This window comes from Phascolarctos cinereus, unplaced genomic scaffold, assembly GCF_003287225.1.
Source record: "Phascolarctos cinereus isolate Bilbo 61053 unplaced genomic scaffold, phaCin_HiC Scaffold_5;HRSCAF=322, whole genome shotgun sequence".
Lineage (NCBI taxonomy): Eukaryota > Metazoa > Chordata > Mammalia > Diprotodontia > Phascolarctidae > Phascolarctos > Phascolarctos cinereus.
In genome coordinates, this window is record NW_027555958.1 from 247,814,148 (window position 1) to 247,829,991 (window position 15,844).

Consider the following 15,844-nt stretch of genomic DNA (forward strand, 5'->3'; position numbering starts at 1 on the left):
CATACTCATACAAGGAGAACATATTAGTTCCTACAATGAATTTTTCCCCCAGATACTGCAAAGTCTCCAAAGTCAAACATCTTTGAATAAACTTCCGAACTGGGGGAAGGGAGTTGTGTGGGGTGTGTGTGTGTGTGTGTGTGTGTGTGTGTGTGTCCCACCTCTCTGCCAGCAGTACCCTGCCAGTACATTGACCAAAGTCGGTCTCAAACAAATAATGAAAGCCCAGAGATATTTGTTGTGCTTGGACCTAGCAGAGCTACAATGCCCTTCTTCTTTGCACATATTAAGTATTTGTTCATTTTTTAAAATTTGTAACTCATGGCTCAAAGACCACTAGCATGACACTTTCCTCACTGGTAGAAATTGATTATTCAATGATCTGTGCCTGTGTGAGGGGTGGAATTAGTAAGTTTTAGACAAAAGAGTTCAGGCTTCTGGCTTCTAGCTTTGAGAGAAAAGACAAGCCATTTTAGGCTCTCTTCATGTCCCTGAGGCTGGTAGATGGCTCAGTGGATAGAACACTGGGCCTGGAGTCAGGAAGATCTCAGACACTTACTAACTGTGTGACCCTGAACAAGTCGCTTTACCTCTGTTTGCCTTAATCTACTAGAAAAGGAAATGGAAAACCACTCCAGTCTCTTTAACAAGAAATCCCCATGGATACTATGGTTTATGGGATCACGAAGAATCAGACGTGATTGAACAACAACAGGTTCCTGAAGAAAGATACTGGGAAGAAGCTGACACATAGAAGAGCCAGCACCTTGACCATATCCCTATTCCCAGCTTATTACTCTACAGACTTTGGGGAATGTCCCCTTGGGCAAGATCTAAGACTTTCTTGGTTGAGCTGAAATAATTTTGCTCTTAATGGGAGAGTTCATTTACTCTGTACATTACCTGGTATTTATTTTCACATGTATAGTTTCTCTGATTTCTGTTTACTACCGACTTGGATAGTTTTATTTGCTATTCACTGTGCGTGTTTATTGTGGAACTGGCATTTGGTGGGAAGGGAGTGAAGGCTTGGATATACATGCATGCATACACACACGCACACACACACACATACACACACAAATATATATACACCTGGTATATCTTTATATGTTATGTGTATATGTGTGCATATTTCCCTTGGGGTACTCCTTCAGCATTAAAAGAGAGTGATCAGAAGCTTAACTTGAACCTCCTGCTTCATCTCATAGCAAGAATGAAAGTCTCTCTTGGGAAAGACTAGAGATTTTACCAAAAATCTCAAAGTGGGTGATACTGCCCCCTGGAGGGTGTTGGAACAATCCAGCGGGGTGGTAGTAGCCTTGGGTGCAAATGAGGGGCTTTGAATATAAATAAGGGTGCGGTGGAAACATAAGCAAAGAAGAGAAGAAAAATTTGAAAAACCATTCATACGTGTTTCATCTGTTGTGTAACAGAGTTAAAGCCCTGGTGATTACATTATTTTCCAAATAAATGCACAAAATGCAAGCTATAACCAATCAGCGGTCAAGTCCACCAATAGGTCTTAGCAAGCAAATGTTGGCACGCGAGCCTGTCGTGCATTGTCAGAAAGTCCAGAATGCATCAGCAGGAATATGTAATGACTTGTTTATAGTACAAGTCAGATAGAAACAAGCTTTATTCACTTAAACTATTTCTAAACATTTCCTGCTTAGGCAGAGAGAGGTTCAAAAAATGAGCAGAGTTCCCTCATGGTTTCAAAAATCTAATATAAGGCATTTTAGTTATAATTTATGATATTCTCAAAAATATATATACAATAGTCCATAAAAAAACAGTTCAGAGTTTAGGTAATATTTTAATAAACAGTTTGCTTTATCAAATTGAATACTAGACACTCAATTTTTGGCACAACCTAGAGCAGCAAGCTTCAAATTCTTGTCTTGGGACCCTTTGGCACTCTTTTATTTATTTATTTATTTGTTTGTTTACTTATTTGGCTTTTTGGTGAGGCAATCAGGGTTAAGTGACTTGCCCAGGGTCACACAGCCATGCAGTGTCCAGTGTCTGAGGTTAGATTTGAACTCAGGTCCTCCTGGCTCTAGGGCCGGTGCTTTATCCACTGTACCACCTAGCCACCACTTTCTTTGGCATTCTTAAAAATTATTAAGGACTCTCACCAAAGAGCTAGTTAGTTATAATAGTAACAATAATAAGTTAATAATAATAGCTTTTAGTGTGACACAAGGGTAATAATTAGAGCAGTCTAAATGTGGAGATGTTGCTCATATATAAATTGAGGCCCCTTCCACTCTGAGATCCTACGAGATAGTGTTCCTGGGGCTTACTACCTATTCTGTGGACTAGGACACCTTTCACTAGAATAAGGCACCACTTTATACCTCATAGGAGCTGGGTTCTGGTCATACCCCCATCTCCCAGATGTTATAGAGTTGGCAGTTAAACAGGGATGGAAAAATATAGGAAGTTAAGCTGAAGCACAGAATAGAATACTACAAAAAACAAAGACAGATGAACTATGGATGGCAGCTGAGTCAGGAGCTGTCCCAACCCTTTTAATCCTGGGTAGGTTTCCCCACCCAAACCAAGCAATAACTAACTGAGAAGATAATTTCTGATTCCTATCCCCTGAAGAAAGAAGCACTGATTCCGGTGGCTTAAGCTGGCCTGAGTTTGGCTTGTAAAGTGACACAGACACCCTCCAATGGCAAAAATCTAACTTCAAATTGCTTCAGTCTTTGAAAGACTCCTTCAGCTTCCAGTGGTCTTGGCCAAACTGAAAAAGACTGAGAACTATTGAACTTCTGCAGTTTTGATGCATATTTTAAAATATGCTTGATTATGTTATGGAATCATAGAATATTAGAGTTGGAAGAGGCCTTAGATATCAGCTAAACCAACCTCTCATTTAACTAGGGAGGGGGTGAAAGATAAGTCTGGTGTCCTAGTCACAGTTTGCCACCAAGTTGGATAAGTCATTTTATTCAGGCCTCAGTTTCCCCATATACAAAACAAGGGCTTCGAATGTCTGGCTCTAAAATTCTGTGATAAACTGAAGAGCAGAGGAATGAATTGACTTGTCCAAGATTATACCACTAGCTAGCTGCAGAGTGGAAAGATTTGAACCCAGGTATCCTGAACCCAGTGACACAGCCAGGATTTAAATCCAGTACTTTCCTCTGTCTATAACATCACAAAGATGATCTATTCAATTAACTGTCTCATTGTTCAACAATTAAAATATAATTTATACTTAACATTTGTTTTTTGTGCACGTGTCTATTCCCTAGTATCTCAGGACCCTTGGAGGCAAAGTAGATGTACCCCAACATCAGGCCTGAGTAGAATGGGGGATCTTGTGGTCTCTTCCTCTATATCCCTTCTGTGTCCCATATGAACACCCCCTCCCCACCAGGGGGCCTTCTGGGATATAATTTGAATATTTCAATAATTATATTAATATATAATGTCAGGAACAATTGTGAATGTAAAAAAGATAGAGAGATCTAACTTCTCAATTTTCCTAGAAATATGTGCTGTATCTTCAAAACCTACTCTAGAACAAGGAAAACATTGGGATAATAAAAAGATCACAATATAAAACTTAGAAGAGCGAATATCTGTCACAAGGAACATCAGTAAGAAAGGGACAGGCCATGGTAAAGTGATATCCATGTTTTTTTCAATCAGTAGAGGAGCAGATAAGGGGGGGGAACCCCAGAGAATCAAAGCGACTGGCCAAAATGTATGAGAGGACTGCCCAGAGTGGCTCCATAGATCTACTGCCTGATAACATGGCCTATGTGGCAATCTTGTACTTTTATGTGACACAGATAAAAATAATTATTCTCTGACACAAACCACAACCTTCTTATAATAGTAACAATTCTCATTTTTTACAAAAATATTGTTGCAGAAAGACAATGGTCAGATCCACATCGACCACTCTGAAAAGTGGCATTGCTCCCAAACTAGTCCAGAAATGTATCACCCTAGAACAATATGTATACTAACCTTCCCATGGACACATTTTTTAAAATGACTAAATGGTAGGAGGAGAAGTAGGGTGAGAAAGAAAATGAGTTAAGGAAATAATAGGACTAGAGAGAAAGGAGGAAGGAGAGAAAAGGAAGGAGGGAGGGGAAGAAGAATGAGAGAAAAGATAACAGAAATTGGAGGAGAAAGAGGTGGAAAGGATGAAGAGAATGAGGTAGAGTCTAGAATTACAAGAGGAGAGAGGAGGAGGAGCATGGGAAGAGGGAGTGAAGAAGAGAAAGATGGGAGAAGGGAATGAAGAGGAGGAGGAGGAAGATGAAAGACACAAAACCTTAACACATCATTATTGTTGCAGTTATTTGCCCATTATTTAAGAGCTGAGAGGAATATTAAATCACCTAATCCAGTCCTTTCATTTTACAGATGAGGAAACTGAAGCTTACAAAGGCTGAGTGCCTTGCCCAAGCCATGCAAGCAGCATGTGACAGAGTTGAAATTTGAATCCAGATTCTCTGACTCTGCCACGTCCTGTAATTTCATTAAGTGGGTTGAGAAGACAAAACTGATTAGAGGTCCCCTGATCAACCACACCCTCAAGGCACATATAGTATTTCATTTGATCCTCACAACAAATATCAAAGCTGAGCATTAGGTTAGGTGACTTATACTTGATCACATGCTTAGTAAGTATCAAGGTGATATTTTAACTTGGATTTCTACTGACTGTAAGAACAGAACTCTTTTCTCTACACTTTACTACCCCTCCTACAATAAGTAATGAATATGGGGAGAAAAGGAATAGGAAGAGAGAAGTGGATTAAGAGAATGAAGAGGAGAGAAGGGACAGGCAGGAAGAAAAAGAGGAGAAAAAAAGGAGTAAAGAGGAAGAGGAGGAAAAGAATAAGGTAGGAAGGAGGAAGAAAAGGCACAGAAGAATGAGACTAGAGAACATGAAGAGAAGGTAGAGAGATGGAGAGAAAGATGATAGGAGGGACTGAGGAAAAGATAAAAGGGAATGAAGGAGATAGGGCAAAGATAGAGGAAAGCAGTGAGGAAAACAGGAAGATAGAGAAGAGAACAAAGATGGAAATGAGATAGAATTTGAAAAAGATAGAAGTAGATTAAGGAAGAAGACAGAGAGAGTAAGGGAAGAAGAGATGGACGTAGACAGAGGGGAATACGTGAGGGATGGGGTACAGTGGGATAGCTGAGGGAGAAAAAAAGATGGGAATAGATGGATGCTGGGGTAAGATACATAGTAGAGGCAATGTTATAAAGAAATCAGTATAAGTTCTGGAGAGCCCATACAAATATCCCTTGGGAGAAGGAGGAAGAAATTGATGGGTACTGAGGGAAAAACAGTGAGTAGTTTGAGGCATTAAGAGGTAAGTGAAAACTATAGTACCTTAAAGAATAGAGGACAGAAAGCAGGAGTGGGAATGTGGGGAAATAAAAGCTAAAGCACCAGGGGTACAGGATTGTGGGCACAGGAAGAGAGCAGGGGTCTGGGGAGATACTTTTAGGAGTGGGGCAGGCATAAGGCCTGGGGGTAAAGGATCAGGCTCTTAAGGAGAAGGGAAAGAGGGAGGGGGATTTGGGTGGCATTGGAAAAGATATATAGGGAGTTATTGAGAGCTTTGCTAATTCATTGATGATTCATTGATTAGACATATGAGTCAGGCAGTGAATCATTTTCCTTTAACATCTTCTTCCATTCCATTATCCAAACATTGTTCGAAAGCTTCTCCACCTTTTCAACGTTCTCCTCACACTAAATTCTTTTCTTTCCCTACTACCTCTTCCCACATTTTTATAACCCTAGTCTTTATTCTCTCTACTTCCCCTCAGGAAGGTTTCATGGGAAAGACTCATGGAATATCCTATACAAATGCTGTCTCTAACATTTTTCCTAGGTAGGACCAGCCCTGCTGAGGACTATGGAACAAACTCACAAAGTATCAAGGGAAGAGTTTGAAGAACAGGAGGGTGAAAAAGAGGGAGTTACAGGAATGAATAAGGTTAGGAGAGGGAGAGATGTAAGAGGGGGGAAACCAGTGGAATGGAGGTTTGAAGAAGGAAAAAGGAGAGAGAAGGAGAGAAGAGGTAGAACAAAGAAAATGGGAGACAAGAGCAGGATGAGATTCCGGAAGATGCAGATATTGAATGAGGATAAATATAGAGGTGAATAAGGATAAGAAAGTAGAGAAGTTCAGGATGAGAGGGAAGATGACAAGGGTACTAAGTGAAAGGTATTTTACAGAAGCAGCAAAATAGAAAGATCATAAGAGTAGTAAGACAATGAAATGCAGAGAACGGGGGAGAGAAAATGGGTAATAAATGGGAAAGTAGGGCAAAGAACAGGTGGAAAAGCAAAGAGTGATAGAGAGGAGGAAGAAGATGATAAAGAGGAACAAGACATTGAGGCACAGGAAAAAGTAATAACGATGAGGAGGGGGAAATGGAAAAGAAGGAGCAAAAAGAGGTGTGGAGAGATTAGAAATGAAGGGTCAATGTGAAAGGGGAAGGAGGGAAACTGACCACTCTTAAGAAAAAGCAGACATCAATATATGAAACATCTGCCCCCTATGACTCCCATGGACCACATTTCCAGAGACATGCTCCTCTTTAGGTGTTGAAGTGCTGTATCTGTGCAAGCCACCAGGTGACACTCCTTACTTCACTTACATGAGTTCATTGCAAATTGTACATGCCTGGTGGCATGCACCCCATCCAACCTCTATACCCACCTGATCCCTCCAGATTCGGACTCCGATCTAGGGGGTATGAATTATTTCCTTCAAAATTGTCAATCATCAGACATAGCCTCCATTCTCATCCAGGTTCCCTGATCTTGCTTTCCGTGATCAGCATAGCCCCAAAGAATCACTGGGCTTTTAGACTAAGTAGAATTTGGTCACTGGACCTGTGAAAGTCAATGTTATAGGAAATCACTCCCAGAGGAAGAAGTTGGCAACTTCTCTTAGTTGCCTAGAGTACTGAGAGGTTAAATGACTTGCCCAGAATCACACAGGCAGGAGAAGGTATTCTACCAGTTCTGGTCTATCTAGTACTGAGGCCCATTCTCATTCAAAAGGAGTTTACTGAAAGTAAAAGATATGTGTTTTAAAATCTAAAGTTATGGTCTGAATTGACTTTTAAAAGGGAGAAAAGATGAGTCAGAGGCAGACAGAGAAAAGAGATAAAGAGAAAGGAAGAGAAACACAGAGAATGAGAAACAGAGGCGGAATGATGAGAAACAGAATAATGAGAGAGACAGACATACACACAGAGACAAACCAATACCTAGAGCAAAGAACTACACGTGTGGCCTTGCCCCTGATTTCCTGAAGGGGAAATTCCCTTAAAGAATATCTTTGAGCCCCCTTCACGGAACCATGGAACCCCAAGGATACATCAGAGGCATTGCAGGAAAGCACAAGGAGTTCCTGGGCTTCAGGAATATAAGCCAGCAGCAATGAGGCAGCAGTAGCAAAGCTATCATCCTTGCCCCCATGGAACTTTCAGCACAGTAAGGGGAAAGGCATATACCAGATAACGAAGGTACATAATAATACATGTTAGATATTTTTTATGTGAGCAAAGGATTTAGAATTGAAATATCATCTAGGCCAGCCCAAACATTTTTACAACAAGAAAATTGGAGGTCAGAAAAATTAAGTCACTTTCCCCAAGTTGAATATGTAGTAAAAAAAAAAAAAGCGAAACTGAGCTGAAGTTCAAACCTGCTTCTGACTTGCTGGTGCTTTACAGAGGTAAAAAATGAAATGCTGGTTGAGGTTTGGGGAAGTGGATGTTTATTTTATAAAAATAGCTAAATAACAATAATAGCATTTACATAGGCTTTTAAAGGTTTGCAATATGTCTTACAAATTATATCTCATTTTATCCTTCACAGCAACCCAGACAAGAAGGTACTATTATAATCCCCACTTTACAGATGAGGAAACTGAGACAGAAAACAGTTAAGTGATTTGCCCAGAGTCACAAATCCATTCAGTATCTGAGGATGGATTTGAACTCGTCTTCATGACTCCAGGTCCAGTTCTCTATCCAATATGCCATCTAACTTCCTCTAATGTCCAGTTCTGGCCAAACTCTAAGAGGAAGGCCATTTCTATATTGAATCAGTTGGGGGTAGTTTGGTAGGGAGTGAAGTTGGTAGCAGATTCTCCAGGCCATAGGGATATCCTTAAGATCAGGGATAACCTAGAGCTAATCTGATCCCAGAAATGAACACTAAGCTTCCTTGCAGATATTTCCATATTTTAAATCTATCTGTAGTGCCTTTCATGTGTCCGGCAACTTAAGTCCCCACCCAAGGCACTAAATTTGATGTTGGATTGTGCCTTCATAAACACTGTTCTACTTATGTGAACTAAGTTTTTGTCATCCCTGACTCTCTGGGGGTAAGTTGAGGTGGGTGAAGAAACAACAGATAAAAAATGCGTATGTCGCATTGGTATTCATATAATAACAGTAGGAAAGCCCTGATACATTGGATGAACCTTTCTATTAAGAAATTACAGGAGGATATAAACAAGAAGAATCACACAGAATGATGAAGTATGGATGAATGGGTTACAACCCTTGCTGGAGGCAGTACCCACATGAATGAGATCATACTGAAATATTCAGATCCAGCACACGAAAATCTTATCCTATGATAACTTCAGGATAGTCACAGATTGGCTTGGCTGGAACAGTTTATTTTTTTTTCACAGTAAACAATGTTTTTATTGGTTTTTTTTCCAAACTAAACATCAATAACCTTTTCTAACTGGAACATTTTAGAGAGTATTTAATCATTTTCTTTTTCCTCTTTGTCGACTCCATCTGAGAAGCATGGGTTGAGGACAGGTCATTCCTCCCTCTGGCCTCTAGACCATCCTGAATAGACTTTGCTGAAGCCTCAGAGTTATGTTTTTCTCTTGCTCTGTTGACCTAGAAGTTCTACCCTCCCCATCAGCCTCCACCCCCAAACTCCCCATTGCTCTTTACCTGGAGCAGCTTGCCCAAAACCTACCCATGGAGAATTCCTTTGTTGTGGCTGGTGCTTCACCTTAGCTTAGGTGAAGCTCCATTATGTTTTATTTAGTTTTTAACCTGGTCTTGCTAACACGAACCAGCTAACTTTGTGAGACTTTATTCCCAGTCAATTCCTTGAAAACTGTGTTTGTGTGTGAGGTTGCTAGTACCGTTTACTATTAAAATGTTACCTTTACAATTCATAACAGATTTGTATATAGAAGTTCAATATGTAAAATTGATTAAAATGGTAAACTTAGAAGAAAAAAAAGGGAAGTAGATAAATGCTAACACTTAAACATGACCTGGTTCATCATCTTAAAGTATATTTTCAGGGCTTAAAAATGTACTGTTTACAGGTTTCAGAGCAAAAGTTTACATCTGAGGCCACAAATCAGACTCATGCTTCCTATCATAGGAACACATGAGGATAGGGACCGTGTCAATTTTTGTTTTCCTATCCCTAGCACCTAGCACAAAGCTTAGCAAAGTCAGTGCGTAATAAATGCTTGTTAAATTGAATTGAAACATAGATTTAGAACTGGAAATTTGTTTTAAAGAATTTGTCAAATCACGAAAAGATGTCCAGAAGACAGAGCTTTGTATCTGTCACAAAGAAGGGAACCTTTCCTGGTCCTCTCAATTGTTAATTCTCTTTTCTCCCTCACATTACCTTACTTATATTTTTACATATATCCCACAGTGGGATATAAGTTCTTTGAAAGCAAGAGCTATCATTCATTTTTGTCTGTGATCCTCAAACCTAGCACAGAACCCTCCTTGTACATACTAAATGTTTAATAAAAGTGTATTGACTCAAAGCAATCAAAGAAATAGGCAAATGGCCCATATGTACAAAAATATTTAGGGCAACTCTTTTTACGGTAGCAAAGAATTGGAAAATGAGGAGGTGTCATCAGCTGGGAAATGGCTGAACAAGTCATGGTATAAGAATGTGATGGAGTACTATTGTGCTGTAAGAAATGATGAAAGGGATGGTTTCAGAGAAACCTTGGAAGATATATATGAACTGATACAAAATGAAGTGAGCAGAACCAGGAGAACAACTTATACAATATCAACAATGTCATAAGGACAATCAACTCTGAAAGATTAGGAACTCTAATCAACACAATGACCAACTACAATTCCAAAGAACTCATGATGAAACATGTTATCTGCCTCCAGGTAGAGAAGTGAGAGACTCAATGCAAATTAAAGCATGCTTTCTTTTCCTTTCTTTCTTTTTTCCTTTCTTCCTTTCTTCCTTCCTTCCTTTCTTTCTTTCTTTCTTTTTATCTCTTTCTTTTCTTTCTTCGTCTTTTTTTTGAACATGGGTAAGGCAGGAATTTGTTTTACATGACTTTACATATTTGTGATGGGCTTTGTTTTTCTTGCCTTCTCAATGGGTGGAGGAGGCAGAGAATTTTGAACTGAAATAAAATAAAGTTAAAAATAAATATTTATTGATTTGATTTAAATTAAATTCATAGGATTTGAACAAAGGGCCTCCTTACAGACCTCCAGTTTGGGTTCTCCAGATACACATCATTTAAACATTTACATCTCAAGTGATACACCAGATTTGTAGGACTATTGGGATTCTTTATTCATTTAGTTTAAAATTTAGCCAAGAACTGGAGAGAATAAAAAGTAGATTCTTTCAAGGCCAAGTGTCCACAATGGAACTGGTTGGGGGTGGGGTGGGGGTGTAAGACTGCAGGTGGAAAACTATAACTTTATGTAACTGTTGAAAAGTTGTTTGGAAATATTTTCCAAACTAGATTCTGAAGAACATAGCTTACAGGTTTAGTCACGCAGAGTGATACAAATGACACAGTACTCAAGGTGAATAGGAGAGGAACTTACACAAGACTGGAAAAGATGTAAAGGAGTTAATTGCTTGCTGCCTGCCCCTAGGGATAGAACAAGAGAGTGATCCAAGAGGGCAGTGTTACAACATTTTCAGAATAATCTAGCCCACACCTAATTAATTATTTGGCTCAACTCCTTGTCAACACATTAATCTTATACAGAATTACTTCAATCAGTGAAACAATAGTTTATGCAACACATTACTCTTTCAACAGTGTTGCTTCTTAATGTTTCCCAAGGTCACAGACTCACCTGTTCACTAACTAAAGGTTCATAGATTACATTTATATCTTTGAAAGCAGATATGAGAGAAAGAATTGCTCTGGGCACAGCTCTGAGAGTTGGGGTACATAATTGGGATTGGAAGATAAAGCAACCTTCCAAATCTTACCACAAATTAATGGACAGGTCATGACTGGGTCACTGTGCCAATGTCATGAGGCTACCAACATTAAATACCTTTTTGGAAAAAAAACTGTGTGAGCAATAATAATAGCTAATGTTTCTAGTGTTTTAAAGTTTAAACAGACTGATTTACTAAAAAAAAATCACTGTGAAGTAAATTGTGCAAGTGTTCAAATCCATAAAGTATTTCTCTATAAGGCCCTATGTTAGGTGATGAGCAAAACATAAGAGCTGGCTGTATAGAGTCACCTTTTTAGAGGTGATCATTGAACACATGGGAGTTGATAAGATCAAGTGTACATGAGAAGAAGGAGGACCCAGGACAGAGCAGGGGCACCCACACACATAGAGACCAGAAAATGGATGATAATTTAGCCAAAGAGACTGTGAAAAAGTGATCAGTGAGGTAGGAGGAAATCTAAGAAAGAGAAATGTCATGAAAACCTAAGGAGGAAAAAGTATATAGGATGTGGGGCTGACAAACAATGTCAAAAACTGTAGCAAGTCAAGAAAGACAAGGACTGAAAAAAAGACTGTTAGATTTTACTCATCAATAGATGAGAGAGAGAGAGAGAGAAAGAGAGAGAGAGTAGTTTTGGTCAAATGGTAGAGTAGGAAGCCATATATATTGCAAGGAGCTGAAAGGTAACCAGGAAGTGAGGAAGTAAAGGCAATAAATTAAAATTTTAGGATCAGAGTTTAGAACTGGAAGTGACCTTTTATGCCAGTCTGACCCCCCTTCATTTTAAAAATAAGGAATTAAGACACAGAGAAGTTAAGTGATTTGCCCAAGGTCATATAGGAAATATAAGGCAGAGCCAGGGTATAAACCTAAGACGTCTGACTCCAAATCAAGCCCTCTTTTCCCTGCATCACACTGCCTCAGATGACCAGAGAGCCAAGTACTCTACAATTCAATGTCATTGGCTTCCTTGCTGTTCCTCAAACAAAACACTCTCTATCTCTCGCCTCTTTGCATTTCTATTGACTATCTCCCAAGCCTGAAACATTCTACCTTCTCATTTCTGCCTCCCAGTTCCCCTGGCTTCCTTCAAGCTTTGTTGAAAGTCCTACCTTCTACAAGAAGCCTTTCCCCATCTTCCCTAATTTTAGTGCCTTTCCTCTGAGATTATCTCCTATTAATCCTCTGTATATCTTCTTTGTACAGAGTTGTTTGCATGCTGTCTCCCTCATTAGACTGTGAGCTCCTTGAGGGCAGAGACGGCATTTGCCTTTCTCTGTATCCTCGGTGCTTAGCACAATATCTGACACACAGGTGATAAATGCTAGTCAATACTGACTATGACTATGACAATATGATTCAAACAGAACAAGCAAAATGAAAAGAAATTAGTCAGGGATAAAGTTGCTAATAATTCTTGACCAGTTTGGTCAGTATTTATTCACAGGTATGTTACCAGTAAAGATTTAAGACCGATCATATGCTGAGCTGGTTTTGCTTTTTGTTTTTAGCATTTGGGTTATGCTATCATCTACACAATATGCCAAATTGCCTGTTTTGGAGGAAAATATGCAAAATATGTAGAAGGGGGTAGAAAAATTGGTGACCTGCATAAAGCTTGCTATGTTTGTCTTTCTGCAATAGCCAAGTGACTGTGACTTATGGTCATGGTGCAGCATGGCTTCCCTTCTAGAAGTGGAAGTAAAGGTGTTTGAAGAATGTTTTCCCTTATAAAATAAAAGGTTCTTTTTTTAAAAAATGGAAGAAGGGCTTCATTCTCAAAACAAAGGAGAGGAAGAATGGTGGGAGAGGGGGATATTGACATGCTTCTAGAGGTTGGAAGATAGAAGAACATGATGCAGAGGAGAGAAGCAAGACGAACACTGAAACACGGTAGACAAACAATGGACATGAGGCCCTTCCCAAAGAGGGGAGAGCTGAATCCTCTGAGTAGTGGGAGGGCACAGAGAAAGCAGCTGCTGCTTCTCCAAGGAATGAAGATCTGGAGTCAGAGGTGTGTTATATTAGTGATCATCAAGTAAAGGTCACAGGAAGAAAAGGGGATGGCTAAGAACTGGGGAGGCAGCTCTTTGTTTACCTGATAACAACAGGAGAGACATTTTCTCTGTTACCCAGATATGTATCCAAGATGTCACAGGGAACCTCCCAAGACTCTCAAACCAGACGGCCACTGCCACTCCTTGTATTTCATGTGGGCATCAATGACACTGCTGGAAGGAATCCAGAGTAAAATCCTAAAAAGAATGAAAACTCAGGTGAGAAACTTTAGGTCCTAAGAGCATAAGTGGCGTTTTCATTACTGCTGTCCAATGGGATGCAGAAAAGAAAAATGGATTTGGGAAGCTAGCGGCTTGCAAAGAAGATGGTATTCAAGTCTGGGATTTGGAGTAGCGTTGTATAGTAAGATAATATACTCATGTGGAAAAAAAAAATCCAGGCACCAAAGGAGAGAAGTACTCTCTTAATCTCCCCAGGTTTGCAATCACATGCTTACCCCACATATCTAGTCAGTTGCCAAATCTTGTGGTTTCTACCATCACAACTTCTCTCCCATATATCCTCTTCTCTCTGTTCATCCAGTTACACTTTCACCTGAACTATTATGGCCTACCTGCCTTAATTGATCTCCCTGCCTTAAGTCTTTCCCTACTACAATCTATCCTCAACATATCTGCCAAAGTGATTTCCCTAAAGCATAGGTCTGACTATGTCACCAACTCCTCTCCCCCCCCAAGTAAACTCCAGCGGTCCCTTATTACCTCAGGGATCAAATGTTAAATCCTCTGTTTGGCATTTAAGGCTCTTCACAACCTGGCCTCTACCTACCTTTCCAGACTTCTTTCCCTTTACTCCCCTCCTTACCCTCTGATGATGCAAGCCTACTCACTGTATTCATAGACAATCCCCCATCTCCCACCTTGGTGCTTTTTCACTATCTCTCCTCTACACCTGGCATGCTCTCACTCTGCACCCTTGCTCGTTGATATTCCTGGCTTCATTTATGACTCATGTCCATCCTCTCCAGCTACTTGAGCCTTTCTATATAAGATTTTTCTCTTTCTCTCCTTCTACTGTATATTCATCAAATGTGTAACTATTTATTTATATGTTGTCTCCTCCAATTTGTAAACTCCTTGAGGGCAGTGACTGGGAGGTTTTGCCCCTTTTTTGTATGCCAAGCGCCTGGCACATAGTAAGCTCCTAATAAATGCTTGTTGATTGATTGGAGCAGGCCAGAGAATATGCCGATGAAAATTAGTGAAGGCAGAACTGAGGCGATATTGATGAGTTTGAAAAATGAGAATGGCATGGAGGCATGATGACTGCATCATGAAATGATGGGGGACTTCAAAATCTAGATATCCGTTGAAGTTCTCTATCTCTCTGTCTCTGGCTGTCTTGTCTATCTTCTCTCTGTCTTTGTGTCTGGCTCTCTCTCTCTGTTTCTCTCTCCCTCTCCCTCCTTTCCTCCAAAATAGAACAGGGAATAAGTTCATGGCTTGCCTTCCTCTTTCAAAAGGTGAAAGAAGCAATGAGGAAAACTAATATTCTGGACCTGATTCTAACCAACAAGTAGGAAATCATTGCTGAAGTAGAAATGGTGGGAACCTTGGAAGTAAAGGGGCCACTCCATTTCAGAATCAAGCAAAGGAAATCTGGCAATTGTCTAACATGCACCTTCAGGGTGAGCAGATTATTATAAAGGGTAGAATCAGCAGAACCAAATTTTGGCTTGGGACCAAAAGAAATTGACATCTGAGTTCCTATAACCACAGACAAGAGCAGGAAGTAGGTTATGGGCAAAACAGTCTCTTTCCAGACCTAGAAGACATTCCAGCTTAGCTCTGTCTTTGGTTAAAGTTTGATTAGCTCTGTTTAGCACTCAGACCTATTTAGAAATCTCTCCTCAGCAAACGTGCTAGTTACTTTAAATCCATCAGAGCTATAAGAAGGGTGAGGCAAATGAGAGGAGAATTGTGGTTCTCTCTACTGAAAAACCAAAATGCTAAGAATAATATGTAAAATATGAATCTACTATCCCAAGCTTAATACACTAAAAGGCTATGGGAGTGACAGTTTTATATTCTTGCATTGGGCACAAAATTAGCTAGTTAATTAGCTAGCTAGTGCTTATCTCCATCTGTATTACATGAAATTTTTCTATACTTCTGCAACATTCTTTTATTTGTCTCATTGTCTTAGTAAAATTACCCTTAGAGGCTGCCAAGCATTTCCATATCTGTTTCAGTATGGTGTAGAAATCAGTACAAGCAATCCTGGTTGTAAAGAAGATCTCCAGGACATTGGGTGAACCACTGCACTAAATTCATGGAAGCTGAATAGAATGAGCAGATGGGGTAGATTTCCATCTCCAATGTCAAAGGGAATCATTAATGAAATCACAGATATATTGGAGCATTAGAGTACCACTACTAATCTCACAAGAGAGCCCATAAGATGTATTATTATGGCTCCCTGCCCTTTCACCAGTAGATGTCTCCACCATCTACCATCCTACAGGTCGTGCTGGATCCAGGGTGGGTCCTGATTTGAAAA

The 15,844-nt window shown here is 39.8% G+C and overlaps 1 long non-coding RNA gene across 1 annotated transcript; it reads right to left on the bottom strand.

The window, feature by feature from the left end:
• Positions 1 to 7,770: 7,770 nt before the first annotated feature.
• LOC144457623 (uncharacterized) lies at positions 7,771 to 15,442 on the bottom strand. Its single transcript, XR_013487085.1, has 2 exons — positions 13,365 to 15,442; positions 7,771 to 10,457 (listed from the first exon to the last, which is right to left on the bottom strand). It is a non-coding gene; the product is annotated as an uncharacterized LOC144457623 (long non-coding RNA).
• Between the last annotated feature and the right edge of the window lie 402 nt (positions 15,443 to 15,844).